Source organism: Podarcis bocagei (genome assembly GCF_964188305.1).
Source record: "Podarcis bocagei genome assembly, chromosome: 9".
In the NCBI taxonomy this organism is placed as follows: Eukaryota; Metazoa; Chordata; class Lepidosauria; order Squamata; family Lacertidae; genus Podarcis; species Podarcis bocagei.
The window spans coordinates 738,760-761,225 of record NC_138134.1 but is presented as its reverse complement, the minus strand read 5'-3'; the positions used below and the strand labels follow the sequence as shown (position 1 = coordinate 761,225).

Below are 22,466 nucleotides of genomic sequence, written 5' to 3'. Positions count from 1 at the left end.
TCCCCCACTCTCCGATAGAGGCGTGGTCAGCCCTGACTCATATTCTCTCCCTGCTGGAGGAGACGCTGGCCCTGACACATGTGACTCTTCCCCCCCCCCACTACGTTCTGGTGGGGAAGCTGGTCCTGATCTCCAGCTGCTGCTTTGGGAGTCCCCACTGGCCCCTTGTTTCTGGTGCATTCCCCCTGGGACCCCCCTTGCCCTGACCATCAGTGCCTCCTTCTGGGAATCTTCTGATTCGCTGGAGAAGCTCACGGAATCTCTTGGGTCACTGTCATACTCCCCTACGCTGCCCTCAGATCCTTCCCCTTCGCTCTCCATTTCCTCTCTCCCCTGTGCCTCTGTTCCTGAGACCCTGACATCCATCCCCCCTCGAAGACCCCCTTCCCCCCTCCCCCTCTTTGGGTGCGGGTTCCGGGTGCTCCAGTGCTGTGGGGGTGAGTGCGGGATACCGTTCTTTCCCCCTGGTGTGCAGCCGGCCAGCTGGATCCGGCCAGTCCGTAATGGGCTCGTTGACGTCGATCTCCTCTGCTTCCATCTCTCTGCATTCGTGCTCGAACCCAGGATCCTCCCCCAACACGTCCATGTCCATCCCTCCCCCTGTTACCTCGGGTGATGCTGCGTGGAAGGGCCCCCTTAGCAGTTCCCTGCTCCACCCCACCTCCGGTTGATTGTCCCACCAATAAGAGCGGTCTGTGCCAAACCCCGAGAGTGATCCCTCTGGGGAGCTTGTTTCTGGCGCCGTTTCCTCAGCCGATGAGAACCCCTGGAACGTGCTGGCTGAAAGTGGGGGTGTGAAAAGCCAGTCGTCGAAATAATCTGCCGGCATAGGTCTGTGTGGGAAGAGTGCATGGAACTCGTCTTTGAGGTAGTGCTCCTCCAGGCCATAGTCCGGTACCCACCTGTTGGCGCTGGCCGGGGTACCTTCCCTGGCGAGGAGATATTCAACTCCCTCTTCCCCCCATCTCGAGTCTAAAATCTCTGTGACCTCGTTGAGTGGCGCCGCCCTCGGTGACCCCTCCCCTGTTGACGATTTTCTGAGTGGGTCTGGTGCGGTCCCTGGCGCCTGAAACCTGTGGGGTGCCTTGTAGGGTGTGAGCACTGACCTATGAAAGACCGGGTGCATTCTGGAGCCTTCCGGGAGTGTTAACCGGAAGGCCACTGGATTGATTTGTGCCTCGACTTGGTAAGGCCCTAGCTGCTTGTGTCTGAGCTTCTTTTTAGCTAACATTCTGGCCGGCACTGCCTGGGCCGCTAACCAGACCCAGTCCCCCACCTGGATGTCTTCCCCGACTCTCCTGTGCCTGTCTGCCTGCGTTTTGTATGCGTGTTTTGCTAGTTCCAAGTGCCTCCGGAGTTGCTCGTGGACCTCCTGCAACTCTGCTGCCAAGTGCTCCACTCCCCGTGGCTCCCCCTCCCCCTTCGTCTCTAACCCCGGGAAGGTTCTGGGATGCCGCCCATTGTGGGCGAAGAACGGTGTCACTCCTGTAGACCCGTGCTTCGTGTTGTTGTAGGCAAACTCGGCCAGCGGTAGGTAGTCCACCCAGGTCGAGGGCTGTTGATTCGCGTAGCATCGCAGGTACTGCTGCATGATGGCGTTGACCCTCTCCGCTTGTCCGTTGGTCTGCGGGTGTCGTGCCGACGCTAAGTTGATCTTGACGTTCAGGATGCCCAGCAGCTTCTGCCAGAAGCTCGAGATGAATTGGCGACCCCGGTCGGACAGGATGGACCGTGGCAAGCCGTGAACTTTGAACACGTGGTCCATGAACAGCTTGGCGGTCTGTTCCGCTGTGGCCACCTTCGCGCAGGGAATGAAGTGCGTCATCTTGGTGAACAGGTCTACGACCACTAGTACCGCTGTTTTGCCTCGCGAGCTGGGCAGATCTGTGACAAAGTCCAGGGCCACTTTCTCCCACGGTTCGAGCGGCGTCTGTAGTGGTTCCAGCAGTCCCGCCGGCTTCCTGTGCACTGGTTTGGCCCTTTGGCATGTGTCACACCTAGAGACATAATCCGTGACTTCTCCCCTCATCTGGGGCCACCAAAAGTCTCTGGCTACTAATTCCGCCGTTTTTTCCTTGCCGAAGTGCCCAGCGCTGGGCGCGTCGTGTAACTGCTGCAGGACTTTTGCGTGGAGGTCGTCTCCCGGCACGTAGAGAGCCCCTTTGCGGGTGAGCAGTCCGTCGCGTATCTGGAACTCGTCGTCCTTCGCTGTGCCTCTTCGCACCTCCTCCATCTTGGATTGTGCGAACGAATCCGTCTGCAGCGCGCGACGCACCGCGTCCAGGTCCACGGTGGCTGAAGCGCATGCCCACGCTTTCGGTGCGAAAATGTGTTTGGCCGCCACCGATGCTGCTTCCTCGAGATACTGCGGTTTCCTGGATAGTGCATCCGCCATGACGTTGTTGTCTCCCGGGATGTATTCTATCTGGAAGTCAAAATCCGCAAAGAACTCCGCCCAGCGGATGTGTCTCTGGTTCAGGAACCGCGCCGTGCGCCAGTACTCCAGGTTCTTATGGTCCGTGCGGACCTGCACAGTGTGTCTGGCTCCGATGAGGAAGTGCCGCCACGCCTTGAAGGCTGCATGAATGGCCAGCAACTCCCTGTCCCAGATGGTGTAGTTCTGTTCCGACTTGCTGAGTTTCCTGGAGTAGAATGCGCAGGGCCTCCAGTCCCCTTGCGGATCTTTCTGCAACAGTACCACCCCCACCGCTCTGTCTGAGGCGTCCGTTTCAACCCTCATTGGTTGGCTGGGGTTCACGTGTAGCAGCTGTTCTTCGGACGCGAAGAGACGCTTGAGTCTCCGAAAAGACTGCTCCGCCTGGTCCGTCCAGGTGAACTTCTTCTTCTTGGAGCTGAGGGTGTCCGTGATGGCCGCCGTCTCCTTCGCGAACCCCTTGATGAACTTGCGGTAGAAGTTGGCGAAGCCGACAAACTTCTGGACCTCCTTCCGATTGCGCTGGCTCTTCCAGTCCAACACCGAGCGGACCTTGGTGCTGTCCATGGCGAGCCCCTTGTCGGACAGCTTGTAGCCCAGGAAATCCACCTCCGTCATGTCGAACTGGCACTTCTCCAGTTTGGCGTAAAGTCTGTGCTCCCGTAGTCTCTGCAGGACCTCCTTGACATCTCCCTCGTGAGCCTCCTGCGATTCCGAGAAGATCAGGATGTCGTCTAGGAAGCATACGCACTTCTTGTAGAGGAGGCCCGCTAACACGTGGTGCATGAAGGCTTGGAAACAATGGGAGCCATTTTGCAGACCAAACGGTATAACTCGATATTCATAGGTGCCTAAAGGCGTAAACATGGCCGTCTTCCACTCATCGCCCTCCCGCATGCCTATAAGGTTGTACGCCCCTCGTAGATCCAACTTGGTGAAGATTCGTCCCTTCCGCACCGTCGCGAGCAGGTCGTCGATCTTGGGCATGGGGAATGCTGTGGGCTTTGTCCTGGAATTGATTATTCTGTAATCAACTATGAGCCTGCGTTGGGGCGTGTCTTTCTTCTTCACGAAAAACACGGGACTGCCCCCCACTGCTTTGGATTCTTGGATGAATCCCCGCTTCAAGTTGTGATCTATGAACTCCCTGAGTTCTTGCAGTTCGTCTTCCGACATGGAATACAGTTTTCCAGTCGGCAGCGTCGCCCCTGGCAGGAGGTCAATCTTGCAGTCGTAGGGCCTGTGGGGAGGCAGCTTGTCCGCTTCCTTCTCGCAGAAGACCTCCAAAAACGCCTTGTACTTGTTGGGTACCGCTTGCACCATGCCTAGGTGTAGCTGGGGTTCATCCTCTTGCCCCTCCTCTTCCTGGCTGGTCTGGATGCAGTGTTCTGCGCAGTAGGAGGAGCAGAAGGTCAATTGCCGCTGGTACCATGCTAATGCCAGGCTGTGCCTGTCCAGCCAACTCATGCCCAACACAATGGGCGTGTCCAACAGGTGGGTGACGTTGAAGCTGATGACTTCGCAGTGATTTCCAATTTGCATCACCATAGGCGGTGTTTGCTGTACCACCTGTCCACCCAGTAGCTCCCTGCCATCGACCGTGACGACGTTTAGGGGCATCGTGGCTGGTAGGAGCGCTATGCGATGTAGCTTGATGAAGTCCACTCCTACAAAGTCTGCAGAGTCAATGGTAATAGGGACTTCCAGGATGAGTCCATTGGGCAGCTGGAGAGATGCGGTGAGTTGCACCACTGGTTTGGGTGGGAGGGGGTCTGTGGGCTGCAAAATCTCTGGGGACTGCTTCACTGACTCGCCTAGCTGGGCCCCAGTGCCTCTGCCTCCAACCAGGCTTCGTCATTTCCCTGTGGCTGTTCCTCCTGCTGAACTGCTCCCCTTACTGTTGCTGAGGCTGCAGTGTGCTTCTGGAGCCTCTGGGGACACTCTTTGGCCATGTGCTGTGCACTGTCGCAGATATAGCACTTCCTGCTCCCTCTAGGAGCCTTCGCCTTGACTGCTCCTGGTGTTTGGGCTCTGGTTGCTGTCTGAGCCCTGGCACCACCAATCTCCATCGGCTCTTCTCCCCCCCCCCCAGTGGAGGCATGGATTGCGCGCGCCCTGTCTCTCTGGGTAGGAAGGGAGTTGTCCTGGCTGGTGTGCGCGCCATACGTCCCTCCTCCCTGCTCCAAGGGCGTTCTTCCAGGTGCACTCCTATCGTCAGCGCTCTCTGGACGACGTCTGTGGTACTGTTAGGTCTCTCCCCCCTCGCCAGCTCATCTTTCATGGCCCCGTTCAGTCCCTCCCAGAACAGATCCCTTACGGCAGTGGAGTCCTTCTCCCAGCCCAGCACATTTACTAACGCAAAAAAGCGGGAGTGATATTGTCTCACCGTGTCTTTGCCCTGCTTCAGCCCGTGCATTTCCCTCCTGGCCACATCCACATCTACCGTTGATTTAAAACAATCGTCCATAGCCTTGAGAAATGCTTTTGAATCTTGGAGGGCGGGATCATTTTCGCGCCATAACGTGCGCAGCCACGATTTAGCTTCCCCATGCAGATGAGTGATTATGAATCCCACTTTCTCCTCCTCATCTCTAAAGTCCTTCCAAAGCAAATTGAGCGCAAAAACTATGTCTGCTCTGAAGTTAGGATACTGCTGCAGGTCCCCGTTAAAGTGGGCGACGATGCTGCCCCCCCTCTTCCCGAGGCCAACTCCCTCTGGCTTGGGTCCTGGCAGCCCCTCTTTGCCCAAACGTTCCCACCTGGCTTGCAGATCCTGGCAGAGCGCTGCTGCTGCTTCTTCTCTCTTTCTGGATGCTTCTACTTCTGCGTAAAGCCGCGTGACTGCTTCTTGCAGTTCTGTCACCTTCTCCTCTGTAGTCATCTTTGCCTATCTTCGTGAGCTCGCAAAAAAAATTTTTTTTGGAGACGGAGCTTACTGTCAGAGCTGCCCGAGGTCCCAGCTCACAAAGGACCAACGCCACTTTGTTGTTATATACAAAAGTCTTTACTGAAGTTCATTTTCGCTTTCACAGCCGCAGCGTGCAGCTCTACGTCTGAAACTCTAGACCGCTGAAGCTCCGTCTGAATCTCCTCCCCCCAGACACCAGTTTAAGACTCTAGCCTCGCTCCACCTCTTCCTTTGCTCTTTCCTCCTCTGGGTCTGCCTGTCAGCTGGGGTCTCGCCCTTCCTAGACTCTTCTGACGCTGAGTCCCCTGAGTCTTCCCCCTGCTTCCGGCGGGCTTTAGGACCTGGTTCCCAATCCGGGTTTTCTGCTGTCCCGCACGCCTGTACATTCGAACTTGGCGCGCGTGCCCAGCCGGTAACCTTCCTCCTGACCGTTACATTGCTCCCGTCACTGCTTCCCCTTTCGGGGAGGCTAGCTGGACCTGACCTCCCCTCCGTTCCCCCACTCTCCGATAGAGGCGTGGTCAGCCCTGACTCATATTCTCTCCCTGCTGGAGGGGACGCTGGCCCTGACACATGTGACTCTTCCCCCCCACTACACTCTGGTGGGGAAGCTGGTCCTGATCTCCAGCTGCTGCTTTGGGAGTCCCCGCTGGCCCCTTGTTTCTGGTGCGTTCCCCCTGGGACCCCCCTTGCCCTGACCATCGGCGCCTCCTTCTGGGAATCTTCTGATTCGCTGGAGAAGCTCATGGAATCTCTCGGGTCACTGTCATACTCCCCTACGCTGCCCTCAGATCCTTCTCCATTTCCTCTCTCCCCTGTGCCTCTGTTCCTGAGCCCCTGACAATAGTAGTTTAAATTCTGTTGCAGCATTCGAGGAACTTCAGTAATAGTTGCAAGATATAAGAAATTAGAGGACTTCCGGTCGGCGCCAGCGTTAATGGCGGTCCTCTTTCCGAGCTCCGGAGGAGGACTGCTCTGCGAGTTCGGGTCTGACCCGCTACGGCAAGCGGGGGACCCCTAAAATCACAGGCGCGGAAGCCTGTGAACAAGGAGACTCGGTGGGCACCAGAAGCGCTCCCCCTTACTGCGAAAGAGCCTTTTTAAAGGCTCCGGAACGGCATCGGGAGAGCGCGGTGCTGAGAGTCGCTACCCAGCCCGCAGAGTGAAGCCGCGTCGCCATGAACGGAGAGCGCCGATTCCTTCCTGTAAATTTGGGACTGAAAAACCTGTGAGTAAGACTGAACGTCAATTTGAAAAAATTTTAAACTTGAAATTCGGCTGAAAACGGGGAAGGTGAAAATTAAGGAAGTCTGCCTTCCCCCGACTGCATGACAGCTAAAGCAACGGAAATTTAAAGCTGCATCCGCATGAAGTATCTTTCGATTATTTAAACCTGACATTGGATCTAGATTTCCCCTCTAGCAAGCAGGGCAGAGGGGAGGAAGAAGGGACATTAAGAACCTGCATGATTTATTTAAAAGGAAAAAGCCTTCCGCTGTCTTAATACCCTGAAACGGACTGCCAAATAAGACATTAGGGCACTGAACTGTCTTTAAACTTTTGGGAAAGTTACATGGTTGAAGTTTTGCTTGATACAAAGTCTTAAGACTTTGCTGCTACAGTATATTGGAGTGTGTTGAAAGAGTATCTACTGGAAAAAGTGTTGCAGCATATATTTTCAAGCCTCCTGATATACTTGTTTCTAACTTCTTTGTTTCCTCACTTGGACATTTTGTTTTGCTCCCCCTAGAGGGCTGAAAGTAACGGTTGCAACGGTTTAAAACAGTGGGATTTTCCATCAGGGAATTGTTTTTGGTGGGAACGTCCTTGGGACATGAGTGGTTCAGCAGAAGAGATAACTACCAGAGCCAAAGCTAAGCAGCAACAACAGCAACAACAGCAACAAAAGAAAAGAGGCTCAATTTCAGGTTTAACTCCTACAGGAACAGTAGGACAATAAAAAGTGACAGCTGCCTCCATGGAGTCAGTGACACAGGCGTTACTCAAGATAAATCAATCTTTGGAGACTTTGACAAAGCAGAGTACAGAAAATACACAGAAATTAACAGAACTAACAGCGAGATTGGACTTGAACACAAAAAGTGTGACAAGCAATACAGAATCTATAAACAGGTTGATTGAAGAAAATTCTGCAACACGTAAAATCGCAGAGGAAGCCAGAAGTATTGCTGGAGAGACACAGGAGAAGTTAGAACCGATTGCTAAAAAGGTTTATGAGCATGATGCAATATTGTCTTTGATGGAATTACAGAGAAAGGAAAGAAACCTGAAATTAAGATTAATTCCCAAGAGTGAAGGAGACAGCTTGGTGGAGTTCCTTACACAAAAGTTTGCTGACTTTTGGGAAGATTTGGAGGAGGAAGAATTTAAGATAACAACAGCATTCAGATTGGGCAGGAGATTGAACAGAAAGACCCCGAGGGATTGCCTGATTACCCTTTGATCCAAGGAAGAAAGAGACAAAATATTAAAACTACATTACCAAAAGGCCTTGGAAATTGAAAATTCGCCTATACAAATTTTTAAAGACATCCCTAAATATATCTTGGAGGTGAGAACCTTCTACAAGGATCTGGTCTACCTGCTGAAGAAGAACAACATCCTCTTCAGGTGGGAGTTCCCACAAGGACTGTCCTTTAACTACAAGGGGAAGAAGGTGAAAATAAAGACAATTCAAGACAAAGAGAAGTTTCTGGAAAGAAACCAAGAGGACCTACAGAAGGGAACGGTGGATCCAATTGCAGAACAAAGGAGAGCACTAGATATTCTGAACCTACCGTTTGGGCTTAACCCACCACCATCAGAGGAAGAGCAACAACTTGGAGCGGTTGGAGGAGTAACGGAAAAGTAACAAGATGCCCCTGCAATTCCTTAGTTGGAATTGTAATGGGCTGACCATGCCTTTGAAGAGACGCCAAGTGTTTCATATTTTGAAAAGAGAACAATTGGACTTGATTTGCCTACAAGAAACCCATGTAACCAGGGTACACAGGAAATTACTTATAAACAAAAGATTAGGACAAGAATTTATCTCATCGGACAAAGTCAAGAAAAGAGGAGTTGTGATTTATGTAAAAGAGAAATGGGCTCCAAAAATGATGTTTAAAGATGAACAAGGAAGATACCTGGCAGTTGAAATACAAGCACAAGGAGAAAAATTTCTAATAGTTGGAGTTTATGCACCAAATGAAGGCAAGGCGGAATTCTTTAAGAAGCTTCATGAAACTCTGATGGATTACTTGGATTACAATGTAATAATTATGGGAGATATGAATGGTGTGGTTTCTACAAACATGGACAAGGCACAAAGACTGACAATTTCCAAGGAAGGGAGACTTCCGAAGACCTTCTTTGAAATGACTGAAAATATGGACTTAATAGATATATGGAGAACGAGGAACCCTCTTGAGAGAGAGGGGACATTTTTCTCTCAAGCAATGATGACCTGGACCAGAATTGATCAAATTTGGATTACTAGTGGGATGGCGCCTAAGATCAAGAAGGTAGAAATCTGCCCAAAAACTTGCTCCGACCATAACGCCGTGAAGATGGAAATGAAACTTACAACAACTGGTCAATTTAGATGGAGGATGAATGACACCCTGTTTCGAGATGAGGAGATCCACATGAAGGCCCAAAAAACTTTAAAGGACTATTTTGAAATAAACCTAAAGGCCGATGTGGAAAAAAGAGTGATTTGGGATGCAAGCAAAGCTGTGATGTGAGGATTTTTGATTCAACAAAATTCAATAAAAAAGAGAAACCAGAATGAGAAGAAGAAAAAGATTTTGGAAAAGATAAAAGAAGGAGAGAAAAAATTAAGATCAAAACCAAAGTCCCAGGAGATTTTAAGAGAGATTAAGTTATATCAAACACAATATATGGAATTGATGAATCAAGAGATTGAGTGGAAGATAAAGCAAATGAAACAAAAGACATTTGAGTCGGCAGATAAATGTGGCAAACTTCTGGCTTGGCAATTGAAGAAAAGGCGGAAACTAAATACGGTTACAAGCCTAGAAGTGGATGGAAAGAATATATCTAAACCCAATGAGATTAGAAACTGTTTCTTGAGTTATTTTAAAAAACTATACTCTCAAGGGCCACAAAATGAAGAGGATATAGATGAATTCCTCAACAAATATGGATTACAAAAAATCTCTCATCAAAGCAAGGTGGATTTAAATCAGAAAATAACAGAACAAGAGATAGAGGGTGCCATTCAGGACATGCAACTGGGCAAATCTCCAGGACCAGATGGACTGACTTCCAGATACTACAAAGCTTTGAAGGAGTGGTTGGTTCAACCGTTAAAGGAAGTCTGCAACGAGATTTTAGAGGGGGAAAAGGCACCAGCGTCGTGGAAAGAAGCTTATATTACACTCATACCAAAGACAGAGACTGAAAAGACTCAATTTAAGAACTACCGCCCAATATCATTACTTAATGTGGATTATAATTTTTTTGCAGACATTTTGGCAAAAAGATTTAAAAGAGTGTTGATGGAGAAGATTCATAAGGACCAAGCAGGCTTTCTCCCAAAAAGGCATTTATCAGACAATGTAAGGAATATAATAGACATTTTGGAACTACTAGAGGTGAAAATAAACACCAAAGCAGTGCTGATCTTTGTGGACGCAGAGAAAGCCTTTGACAATATTTCCTGGAGTTTTATGAAAAAGAATCTTCATGGGATGGGGGTAGGCCAAGGATTTGAGAATGGTATGGGTGCGATATACTCTGAACAAAAAGCTAAGCTGAGGGGTTACCGCTCGGGGGCGCGCTTTAGGCCCTAGCCTCCGTAGGTTTCGGACGAGGCGTCGCCCCTCGGAGTCCTTTAACGAACTACCCTTCAAGCCTTGGGGGAGGTGATGGCGTTCCTCCCCCCCAACCTCATCTGCATGACAATACCCCAGCCAATGCCTACCGCCACCGAGCCGCAAGCCAGCTCGCCGCCAATACCCTCAGACCTGTAACCAATCCCTAACACCTTGAAAAATATCAGCCAACCAAATATCATTTCCCGCATCAGATAGATGCACGCCATCCCAGCGATAAAGCAATTCCTTGTCAAACCGTATGCATGGGTGCTGAATGACCCGACCGCCCCATGTGGCCACTCTACGTGCCACCGTGCGCTCCACAATCCTTCTAGCTTTATTCACAGCCACGGGTTTCTCTGCATCCCGCCAACATCGCCTTTCCAGCAAAGATGACCAAATTATTGTAATGTTTTCATGGGATGCCCTCAACAATTCTAAGTCGTTGATAATGTTCCACATCAAGTTCACCCCTTTCCTATACGCCAAGTCGTTCTTGCCCAGCTGGATGACCAAGGCACTGGGTGGGCCCTCGGCAGTGATTTTTTTGGATACAACTGGGAAAAACTCTTCCCAACGCATACCCCTCCTAGTGATCCATGATAGTTTGACCCAACTGGGTAGCTGTAGCTCTTTAACCCAGCCCCTTTGTTCAGCGCGCCGCTTTGCCCAATATACGATGCTGTGGCCGAGGATCCACAGTCGAACCACACCAGTACCTGAAAAGAGAGAATCGGAGAACCGGATCAGGAGGAGTGCCCGGGGGGAAAGCTGAGGGGAATTTAGAAGGTCTACCGAATATAACCCTGGAATGCGTTGGATTTCCAGCGCCCCATGTCCATAATTCTTTCAGCCGGTAAGCCCATATGGGCGGCGGTGGTCGCCGCCCCAATGCGAAAGGAGTGCGCGGCGTACTCCTCTTGGGGAAGCCCGATGGCGGCAATCGCTTTGCGCATGACCCTCGTGAACTGCTGCTTTGAGAGGGAGGAACTGTCGGAATGCAAGAAAAAGGGGCCACTAGATTCTGGTCTTACACACAGGTATTTTCTAGCATCCTTTACTGGGCAAGGGCCCGCCTTTTGAGTCGCCTGGAGGCGAACCAAGGCTCCCTTGCCAAGCTGATCAGTCTTCGAACTACGGATTCTTAACATTACATGCGCCCTGTCCACAGTTACGTCCTCAAGTAGTAGCCCCCTGGACGCTGCGCGGTCCTCACAAACCACTTCGCCTATGCGTAGGGCGCCAAAAAATGCGAAAGAAAACGCTGCTGAAAATAATCTGGCTTCATATCTTGACCAACACAGGGCCCTCAGCTTCCTACGGATTTGGGTGAGTATATCTAAAGTTATTGGCCTTCTCCTGTCCCGGCCGTGAGGCCTGGACCTGCGCCAGCCCTCAAGCATCTTACGCACAATAAAATGCGAACAGGGATCCACAGAAAATAAAGTTTTAGAAAAGAAGGATATAGCTGCTGAATGAATATTGAGGGTTTTGGGGGCCCGGCCAAGATCTCTAAGGTGGACCAAGTACTGTATGACTTCAGACTTGGACGGTGGCCTGCCTGGCTTGGACCGCCCCTTTTTGATGCGGAAGGATGTGAAGTCTAGCCACGCCTTATTATACGATCTCAGGGTAGAAGGCGCTAGCGCAGACAATACTCCCTTTATTGCTTCTCCTTGCCAATATTCCAGAGGTGCTCCGGGAATGGTTGCGGCTGCTGCTGCGCATCCGGCGCCAATGAGCGAAAGCGTTTGTCAGGGGTTCAGGAGCAGAGGCGAGGGCAAGGGAGGAAACAGAGCGAGGGGGAGGAGGCAGAGGAAAAGATGAGTGATGACGACGACCCGAGATCTCCGAGTCTTTCCAGTGAATCAGAAGATTCACAGAAAGGAGCACCAGTGGCCAGAACAAGGGGGGAACCTAGGGGGACACCCCAGGAAGAAGGGTCCAGAGGGGGCTCAGAGGGGAGCAGTTGGAAATCAGGACCAGCGTCACCAACAGAGAGCAGGGGAGAAGAAGGGCGCCAGGTATCAAGCGCTGGCAGCTCGCAACAGGAGGGAGGGCACGAGTCAGGAGTGGCCACACCTCCATCGGGGAGCGAAGAAACGGTCAGGCGGAAAGTGGAAGGTTGGGCGCGCGCGCCAAGTTCAAATGCACAGGAAGGTGGCGCAGTAAGCAGCCCGGAAAGGGAGCCAGGTCCTAAAGCCCAGCGCAAGGAGACAGGAGGGTCCGGGGGGTCCGCGTCAGAAGAATCCCGGAAGGAAGAGACCACGGGGGGCAGAGGGACCCAGAGAAGAACGGTCAGGCGGAAAAGGTGGAGTAAGACTAGGTTAGTAAGCTGGTGCACAGGGGGCGGAGACTCAGACGGAGCTTCGCCGGTCTAACCCATAAGACGTAGAGCTGCATGCAGCAGCTTGAGAATGGAAACTGTAACTCAATAAAGACTTTTATAAAGTGAACGCTGGCTAGCGTGATCCTCTGTGAGCTAGGATCTGGAAGCAGCTCTGACAGTAAGCTCCGTCTCCCCTTGTGGGCATCTGCAGCCTCGCGGAGAGGAGAGAAGGAGGGTGCCTACGACCCAGCTCATGAACGGCAGACAATATGACGGCCGAACAGCAGATAGGAGAACTCAGAGAAGCAGTGACACGACTGAATGCCGAGATACTTGCATCCAGGAAGAGAGAGGAGGACGCAGCTGCTGCCTACAGGGATCTCCAGGTCAGGTTGGAAGTGCTTACGAAGCAAGGGCAACTGACACCCAAACCGGATGGGATTGGGTTGGGGAGAAGAACAGGCGGTCTAGTCTCTCACTTCGATGGGAATTTACAACAGTACCCCAACTTTAGAGCAGATGTACAGTGTGCATTGCAACTGCTGGATAAAGACTTTAGAGATGAGCAAGAGAAGGTGGGATTTATCATGTCCCATTTGCATGGAGATGCTAAAGCATGGCTGCGCAATTTGTGGAGAGATAAGGATCCGGCGCTCCAAACCGCGGATGCCTTTATTAAAGCGATGGATGGCTGCTTTTTATCTAGCATAGACGTGGATCTTGCCCGGAAGGAGGTACATGGGCTGAAGCAAGGGAGGGCCAGCGTAAGACAGTACCATGCCCGCTTTTTTGCATTGGTCAGTGCCCTGGAATGGGACAGAGATTCAGCTCCGGTCAGAGACCTATTTTGGGAAGGATTGAACAGTGCGGTAAAAGACGAAATTGCAAGGGGGGAGAGACCCAGGACCACGCAGGAGGTTGTTCAGAGGGCGCTGACGGTGGGGGTGCGGCTGGAGGAGCGTCCATGGAGCAGGGACGAAGGGCGTGGAGGGCGCGAACCAGCGAGAGGGTTCTCCTTCGTTCCCAGGGAAGCTGCGCGTGCGCAATCCACGCCTCCGCCAGGAGGGGGAGCAGAACCGATGGAGGTTGGCGGGGCCAGGGCTCAGTCAGCAACCAGAGCCACAGCACCGGGAGCAGTCAAAGCGAAGCCTCCTAGAGGGAACAGGAAGTGTTACATCTGCGAAAGTCCGCAGCACATGGCGAAAGAGTGTCCCCAGAGGCTCCACAAGCACACTGCAGCCTCAGCAATGGTAACTGCAGCAACGCAGCAAGGAGAACCACAGCAGGGAAACGACAGAGTCTGGCTGGAGACAGAGGCACTGGGGCCCAGCCAGACGAGTCAGTGAAGCAGTCCCCAGAGATTTTGCAGCCCACAGACCCCCTCCCGCCCAAACCAGTAGTGAGGCTCACCGCATCGCTCCAGCTACCCAATGGAATCACCATGGACGTGCCAATCACCATTGACTCAGGAAGCAATGCGGACTTTATAGGGCAAGACTTTGTCGACCGGCACGCTATACAGTTGCTGCCTGCCACACTGCCCCTGCAGGTTGTCACGGTGGATGGCAGGGAGTTGCTCGGAGGGCAAGTGGTGAAGCAAATGCCACCAATGGTGATGCGCCTTGGGAATCACAGGGAAGTCATCAGCTTCAACGTCACTCAACTATCGGACACGCCTATTGTATTGGGCATGAGTTGGCTGGACAAGCACAGCCCGACGCTGGCTTGGTACCAGAGGCAGCTGACCTTCGGCTCTTCCTATTGTGCTGAACACTGCATCCTGCCCCGGCAGGAAGGACAGGAAGAGGAGTCACAGCTGCAGCTAGGGACGCTGCTAGCGGTTCCCCACAAGTACGCAGAGTTTTTGGAGGTTTTCTGCGAGAAGGAGGCGGACAAGCTACCCCCCCCCACAGACCATACGACTGCAAGATTGACCTCCTGCCAGGGGCGGCGTTGCCAAAAGGGAAGCTGTATTCCATGTCTGAGGACGAACTGCAGGAACTCAAAGAGTTCATAGATCACAATTTGGAGCGCGGTTTCATCCGAGAGTCCAAAGCGGTGGTGGGTAGTCCTGTATTCTTCGTCAAGAAGAAGGACACGCCCCAAAAAAGGCTGGTAGTGGACTACCGAACCTTGAACAGCATGACCAAGCCATCGGACTTCCCCATGCCCAGGATCGACGACCTCCTCGCGACGGTGCGCAAGGGACGCGTCTTCACCAAGTTGGACCTGCGAGGGGCATACAACCTCATTCGCATGCGGGAGGGTGATGAGTGGAAGACAGCCATGTTCACGCCCCTGGGCACCTACGAATACAGAGTTATGCCTTTTGGATTGCAAAATGGCTCCCACTGTTTTCAAGCTTTCATGCATCACGTGCTGGCGGGGCTCCTTTACAAGAAGTGTGTCTGTTTCCTGGATGACATACTCATCTTTTCTGAATCGCAGCAGGATCACGACAGAGACGTCAAGGAAGTGCTGGGCAGACTGCAGCAGCATAGGCTCTACGCCAAGCTGGAAAAATGCCAGTTCGATGTGTCGGAGGTGGACTTCCTGGGCTACAGGTTGTCCGAGAAGGGGCTCGCCATGGACAGCGCCAAGGTGCGAGCGGTGTTGGATTGGAAAAGTCCGCGGAACCGGAAGGAAGTCCAGCGGTTTGTCGGCTTTGCGAACTTCTATCGCAAGTTTATCCAGGGGTTTGCGATGCAAACGGCGGCCATCACAGACACGCTCAGCTCCAAGAAGAAGAAGTTCATCTGGACGGAGCAGGCGGAGCAGTCCTTTCAGGCACTCAAGCGTCTCTTCGCGTCGGAGGAGCAGCTACTGCACGTCAATCCCAGCAGACAGATGAGGGTGGAGACGGATGCCTCAGACAGAGCCGTGGGAGCAGTGCTGTTGCAGCAAGACCCGCAGGGGGCTTGGAGACCGGGAGCGTTCTACTCCAGGAAGCTCACTAAGTCAGAACAGAACTACACCATCTGGGACAGGGAGTTGTTGGCCATTCATGCAGCCTTCAAGGCGTGGAGGCACTTCCTGATCGGAGCCAAGCACACGGTGCAAGTCTGCACGGACCACAAGAATCTGGAGCACTGGCGCACGGCGCGGTTCCTGAACCAGAGGCAGATACGTTGGGCAGAGTTCTTTGCGGACTTCGACTTCCGCATAGAGTATGTCCCGGGGGACACCAACATCATGGCGGATGCCCTCTCCCGTAAACCGCAATACCTCGAGGAGGCGACACCAGCGGCGGCCATGCACATTTTCGCACCGAGAGCGTGGGCGTGCGCTTCGGCGACTGTTGACCTGGAGGCGGTAAGACGTGCGTTGCAGGACGACTCCTTCACGCGAGCCAAGATGGCAGAGGCGCAAAGGGGCACGGAGGCGACCGGCGAGTTCCAGGTTCGCGATGGATTACTCCTCCGTAAAGGGGCCATCTATGTGCCGGGGGACGATCTTCGAGCCAAGGTACTGCAGCAGTTGCACGACGCACCCACTGCCGGGCACTTTGGCACAGAGAAGACGATAGAATTAGTCGCCAGAGACTTCTGGTGGCCCAGAATGAGAGGGGAGGTCGCGGACTACGTGGCGAGGTGCAACACCTGCCAGAGGGCCAAACCAGTACACAGACCGCCGGCGGGACTGCTGGAACCGCTGCAAACCCCGTTCGAACCGTGGGAGAGAGTGGCCCTGAACTTTGTCATGGATCTGCCCAGCTCGAGGGGCAAGACGGCAGTGCTAGTGGTGGTAGACTTGTTCTCCAAGATGGCACATTTTATCCCGTGTGCGAAGGTGGCCACGGCGGAACAAACCGCCAAACTGTTCATAGATCACGTGTTCAGGGTTCACGGTCTGCCGCGGTCGATACTGTCCGACCGGGGGCGGCAGTTCATCTCGAACTTCTGGCAGAAGCTGATGGGCTTCCTGAACGTCAAGATCAACCTGGCTTGGGCTAGACACCCGCAGACCAACGGACAAGCGGAGCGCGTCAATGCCATCATGCAGCAGTACCTGAGATGTTATGCGAATCAACAGCCCGCGACGTGGGTGGATTACCTGCCTATCGCCGAGTTCGCCTACAACAACACGAAGCACGTCTCCACGGGGGTGACTCCGTTCTTCGCCAACAACGGAAGGCACCCCAGAACCTTCCCGGGACTGGAAAGAATGGGAGAGGGGGAGCTGCAGACAGCAGACGCGTTCGCGTCGGAGTTGCAGGAGGTCCACGATCAGCTTCGGCGGCACCTGGAGCTAGCCAAGCACGCATACAAGGGACAAGCAGACAAACACAGGAGGGTTGGCGAAGAGATCCATGTGGGAGACTGGGTCTGGTTGGCAGCCCACGCAGTACCGGCCAGGTCGTTAGTGAAGAAGAAACTAGGGCATAAACAACTGGGGCCCTACCAAGTCGAAGAGCAGGTCAACCCGGTGGCTTTCAGGCTGGCGCTTCCGGAGGGCTCCAGGATGCATCCGGTGTTCCACAGATTGGTGTTCACTCCCTACAAGGCACCTCACAGATTTCAGGAACCAGGAACGGCACTGAGTCCGCTTCGAGCGGGAACCGAGCAAGGGGGAGTGGCACAGGAGGAGCCCCTCAACGAAGTCACAGAGATTTTGGACTCCAGATGGGGGGAAGAGGGGGTAGAATACCTTCTCGCCAAGGAGGGCACCCCAGCCAGTGCCAACAGCTGGGTGCCGGGCTACGCTTTGGAGGAACCTCTGCTCAAAGACGAGTTTCACGCCCTCTTCCCACATAGACCCATGCCAGCAGACTTTTTCGACGACTGGCTTTTCACACCCACGCTTTCAGCCAGCACGTTCCAGGGGTTCGACTCGGACGAGGAACCGACACGAGACACCCGCTCCCCGGAGGGGTCACCCTCGGGATCTGCCTCAGAACCCTCGTATTGGTGGGACGATAGACCAGAGGAGCAGTGGTGCAGGAAGTGGCTGGAGGGTCCCGGGCGAGCAACGCCCCCAGGAGGGACCGACGACGAGGCGGACATGGAAGTGTTCGGGGACGATCCGGGTTTCGAGCACGGCGGCACAGAGATGGAAGCGGAGGTGACCTTTGTCGACGAGAGCAGGGAGGAAGAACCAGAAGCTTTCAGTTGGAGGCCCGCCACGGGAAGCGAACTGTATCCGACATTCGTCCCCATGACACGGCAGCAACCAGCTCCCGCACCGGAAGGAGGGGAGGGGGGAAGGGGGGGCTTCGAGGGGGGATGGATGTCAGGGGTTCAGGAGCAGAGGCGAGGGCAAGGGAGGAAACAGAGAGCGAGGGGGAGGAGGCAGAGGAAAAGATGAGTGATGACGACGACCCGAGATCTCCGAGTCTTTCCAGTGAATCAGAAGATTCACAGAAAGGAGCACCAGTGGCCAGAACAAGGGGGGAACCTAGGGGGACACCCCAGGAAGAAGGGTCCAGAGGGGGCTCAGAGGGGAGCAGTTGGAAATCAGGACCAGCGTCACCAACAGAGAGCAGGGGAGAAGAAGGGCGCCAGGTATCAAGCGCTGGCAGCTCGCAACAGGAGGGAGGGCACGAGTCAGGAGTGGCCACACCTCCATCGGGGAGCGAAGAAACGGTCAGGTGGAAAGTGGAAGGTTGGGCGCACGCGCCAAGTTCAAATGCACAGGAAGGTGGCGCAGTAAGCAGCCCGGAAAGGGAGCCAGGTCCTAAAGCCCGGCGCAAGGAGACAGGAGGGTCCGGGCGGTCCGCGTCAGAAGAATCCCGGAAGGAAGAGACCACGGGGGGCAGAGGGACCCAGAGAAGAACGGTCAGGCGGAAAAGGTGGAGTAAGACTAGGTTAGTAAGCTGGTGCACAGGGGGCGGAGACTCAGACGGAGCTTCGCCGGTCTAACCCATAAGACGTAGAGCTGCATGCAGCAGCTTGAGAATGGAAACTGTAACTCAATAAAGACTTTTATAAAGTGAACGCTGGCTAGCGTGATCCTCTGTGAGCTAGGATCTGGAAGCAGCTCTGACAGCGTTCCATCTGGAAACGAGATAGAGCATCCGCGATGTTATTATCAATGCCAGGGACGAACTTGGCTGAAGCGTGAAGGTTCAACCGCAGGCAGGAGAGGACGAAGTACCGTAAAAGGGACGCTACTCTGGGTGAGCGTGACGATTGTTTATTCAAAACTGACACGACCGCTAGATTGTCCGTCCAGAAACAGACCCTATGGTTCTTGAACTGGTCTTCCCATAAGTGAATTGCAACCACGATGGGAAAGAATTCTAAGAATGTCAAGTCACGTAGTATCGGTTTACCTTGCCAGGAGGGAGGCCAGTGCTGGGCACACCACTGGCCCCTGAAGTAGACCCCAAAACCTAAGGACCCGGCCGCATCCGAATGTACCTGGAAATCAGACTGCAGCGCCAAACTATCCTGCCAAAGCGATATGCCGTTGAAACCATCCAGGAATTGCAACCAAACCAGGAGGTCCGCCTTCACTGCCTTGGGAATGCGTACCCTATGATGGGGTGACCGTAAGCCCGTGGACAGCTTTGCCAGGCGGCCGCAGAAAGGACGACCGGGGGAAATTACACGGCAGGCAAAGTTGAGGTGCCCCAAGAGGGATTGAATTTGTCTCAAGGTGACCTTCTTTAGGGGCAGCATTTGGCCGATAAGCTCTCTTAAGGCAACCAATTTTTCAGCCGGTAAGCGCGAGGTTTGGGCTACGGTGTCAAGTTCAATGCCCAGGTAGGTCATGGTAGTGACCGGACCCTCGGTCTTCTCGCCTGCCAGGGGGACCCCCAGTTCCCTGGCTAAGGACTCGAAGGCTAGGAGGAGGGACCTACACTCCCCAGCGTCACTTGCCACCAAAATAAAATCATCGAGATAATGACCCACCCCTAGAGCACCGGTTCTAAACTTTAGGGCCCATTCCAGGAATGTGCTGAAGGTCTCGAACGCAGCACAGGCAATAGAACAACCCATGGGCATAGCTTTGTCAATGAAGTAAGCTCCCTGGAATTTGAAACCCAACCAGCGGTAGTCTTCCAGGTGAACCGGGAGTAGGCGAAATGCTGACTCGATGCTGCATTTTGCCAAAAAGGCGCCCCTGCCAAAGCTCCGCACCAACCGCACAGCTTGATCGAATGAAGAATACTTCACTGTGCACATCTCTTGGGGAATGGCGTCGTTAACCGAGGTTCCTTTGGGATAGGACAGGTTGTGTATCATTCTAAATTCACCAGGGGCCTTCTTTGGGACAATACCAAGCGGGGAGATATGAAGCCCCTCGATAGGCGGAGTTGCGAATGGACCAGCTACCCTGCCGGCTGTAATCTCCTTCTGTATCTTTTTAAGCGCGATGTCGGGCCTTTCTAAGACTGATTTCTGGTTAGGGGGGCAACTGGAATTGGGTGTAAAAGCAACTGGAATTCTAAAACCTTCAGAAAACCCTTCCTCCAGTAGGTGAGCTGCACGTCTATTTGGATAGAACTTCAAGAGTGCTCTCAAGGGCTCCAATTTTATCGGAGAGCACGCGAGGCCTAGGGAGATGTTAGTAACAAGCCCCAGCTGGCCCTTGGGTGGGGGCTGCAGGTCCGGCGGAGCCACCCCTGTTTCCCCGGGAGAGGTGACCCCTGACCCCCCGAAAGGGCTGCTGCCTCCCTTTGAAGCAGTTGACTGCAGGGTGGCTGCCTAAGCACCTATCGCATTCGTGCAGGTACTTACAGGTAACGCGCTGACAGGTACCCTTGTTGAAGTCCCAGCACTGTCTACGGCGTTGGGTCTCCACCTAACCAGCTTTTGGCTGTTGGGCGGTTTTCTTCTCGATATTGGGCCCCACATGTTCAAACCAGCAATTGTTGTCCTTTTGGTCCCAGCGCGTTGAAGACAGCAGCGAGGCATTCCTCCGAAAGTCTTCATCATACGCCAAAGCAGCTTCATCTCCTGCCTGCTCCCGTGCCCTCCTGACGTGTGCCAGGTAGGACACGAGGTGTGCGCCCCTCTTAGGATAGCAACTTGACACCACAGCCATAAACACCTGATAACAATTAAGCCAATTCTCAAACGTTCGCTCTACCCGGGGTACCCTGTACCTCCTTTTCCCATAGTACTTAATTTTTTCCCCTTTTCCCTTGACCTGAGCTGGGGGCAGCAAGGAAAACATATCTACGTAATTGCCATTCAATATCTTGTTCCTCTTCCTCTTAGAGAGGTGGTTCCCCAGAATAAAGTCAGTGGCAGCGTTGGTTGAGACTTTAACGTCTGGGACCAGAGCCCCATCCTTCCAATCAAGCGTGCCATTAAATGCCTTCCTGTGTGAGTTGGCCCTCCGTTCATGCACCCACTGGGGGGCTCCAACGTCCTCCCCCTCTCCCCAATATGTCTCCATTGGAGCGTCACTATCCCCATCTGATGAAGAGGTACCTGTTTCCTCCTCGGAGTCCGAAGTGTCCCTCTTCTTGCTTTTCTTCGACCGGTGCTTCTTCTTCGCCTTCCGCTTTCCGCCCCGTGGTGCGTCGTCACGGGGGGCCGGGTCGCTGGCAGCGGCCACCTGCTGAGGGGGCAGCTCCTCCTCAGAAGATGACTCCTCCGAGGTGCTTGGTTGTCTAGGGTTATCCTGGAAAACACTGGGAACATCAATCACCTCCTGGCGTGGGGCTGATGTAGAGGCCACCGCCGGCCTGGCCTTTTGTGTGCTCGACCTAGGTTTTTTAGCTGGTGCCTTGCCTTTCAGTGGACCTGACTTAGATTTTTGAGTTTTAGCAGCTTGTAAGCGTGTCCGTGGCCTGCTGGGGGCCTGCTCAACCACGTTAGCTGCACTAGTGGAGGGACCATCCTGACCCTGCTGGCTGGGGGGGGTGTCTGGTATGCAATCTTGTGACACCTCGACGATGTTCGGTGAGGGAGTGATAGGTGCTCTGCACTGTGCGTAGAATGATTGCAGAGCGGAAAAGAGCTGGGCCAAGGCCTGCGGGTTACATGGGCCTGTTGGCATTAGGGCATTGCCACGCTGAGATTGTTGGGGGTTGCTGTTGCTCTCCATGACCAAGCTGAAAGCAGAGCCTCGGGGGGGTGGGCGCAAGACAAGTGTCTAATTTTTTTAAAAAAAACTTTTTATTTTATTTATTTATTTATTTATCTATTTATTTATTTATGTATTATTTATTTATTTGCTTATATTTGTTTGTTTATTTATATATTTATTTATATCTATATGTATATGTGATTGCTTATTATGTATGTATTTATGTGACTGGGGCTATAGCACTATCACTCTAACCTGCTTTAGTTGGCTGGTGACCTGTGAAAACACAGTAAGATTAAGCGGGGAAAGCGGCTGCAAAAACCGGCAAGGTTAAGGACCCCTGGGACTCCTTCGCAGTTATGTTACCACCAATTAGATATAAAATGCAGTGAAATAAACCAGAAAACCGGCTAGGTTATAGCCCAGTAAACCAAAGGATAACACAGTAAATTATAAACTGCAGTGAAATAAACCAGAAAACCTGCTCGCCACACCTAAAATGGCCGCCGGGGCCTCTTGCCACACCTAAAATGGCCGCCGGAACCTCTCGCCACACCTAAAATGGCCGTCGGGACTTCTCGCCACACCTAAAATGGCCACCGGGGCCTCTCGCCACACCTAAAATGGCCGCCGGGACTTCTCGCCACATCTAAAATGGCCGCCGGGGCCTCTCGCCACACCTAAAATGGCCGCCGGGACTTCTCGCCACACCTAAAATGGCCGCCCGGGCCTCTCGCCACACCTAAAATGGCTGCCGGGACTTCTCGCCACACCTAAAATGGCCGCCAGGACTTCTCGCCACACCTACAATGGCCGCCGGGACTTCGTGCCACACCTAAAATGGCTGCCGGGGCTTCAACACATGGACCTTACCAAAATGGCGGCCACTATCAGCCTTTTTCCTTGTTCTCTGCCCTTACCTAATCCCTTAACAAAAATGGCGGCCGCGGCTTCTAAACACGTCTAAGCAAG

The 22,466-nt window shown here is 53.3% G+C and overlaps 1 long non-coding RNA gene across 1 annotated transcript; it reads left to right on the top strand.

Moving 5' to 3' along the window:
- Positions 1 to 21,627: 21,627 nt before the first annotated feature.
- Positions 21,628 to 21,974, top strand: LOC308594808. Its single transcript, XR_014011631.1, has 2 exons — positions 21,628 to 21,718; positions 21,916 to 21,974. It is a non-coding gene; the product is annotated as an uncharacterized lncRNA (long non-coding RNA).
- The last annotated feature ends 492 nt before the right edge of the window (positions 21,975 to 22,466 follow it).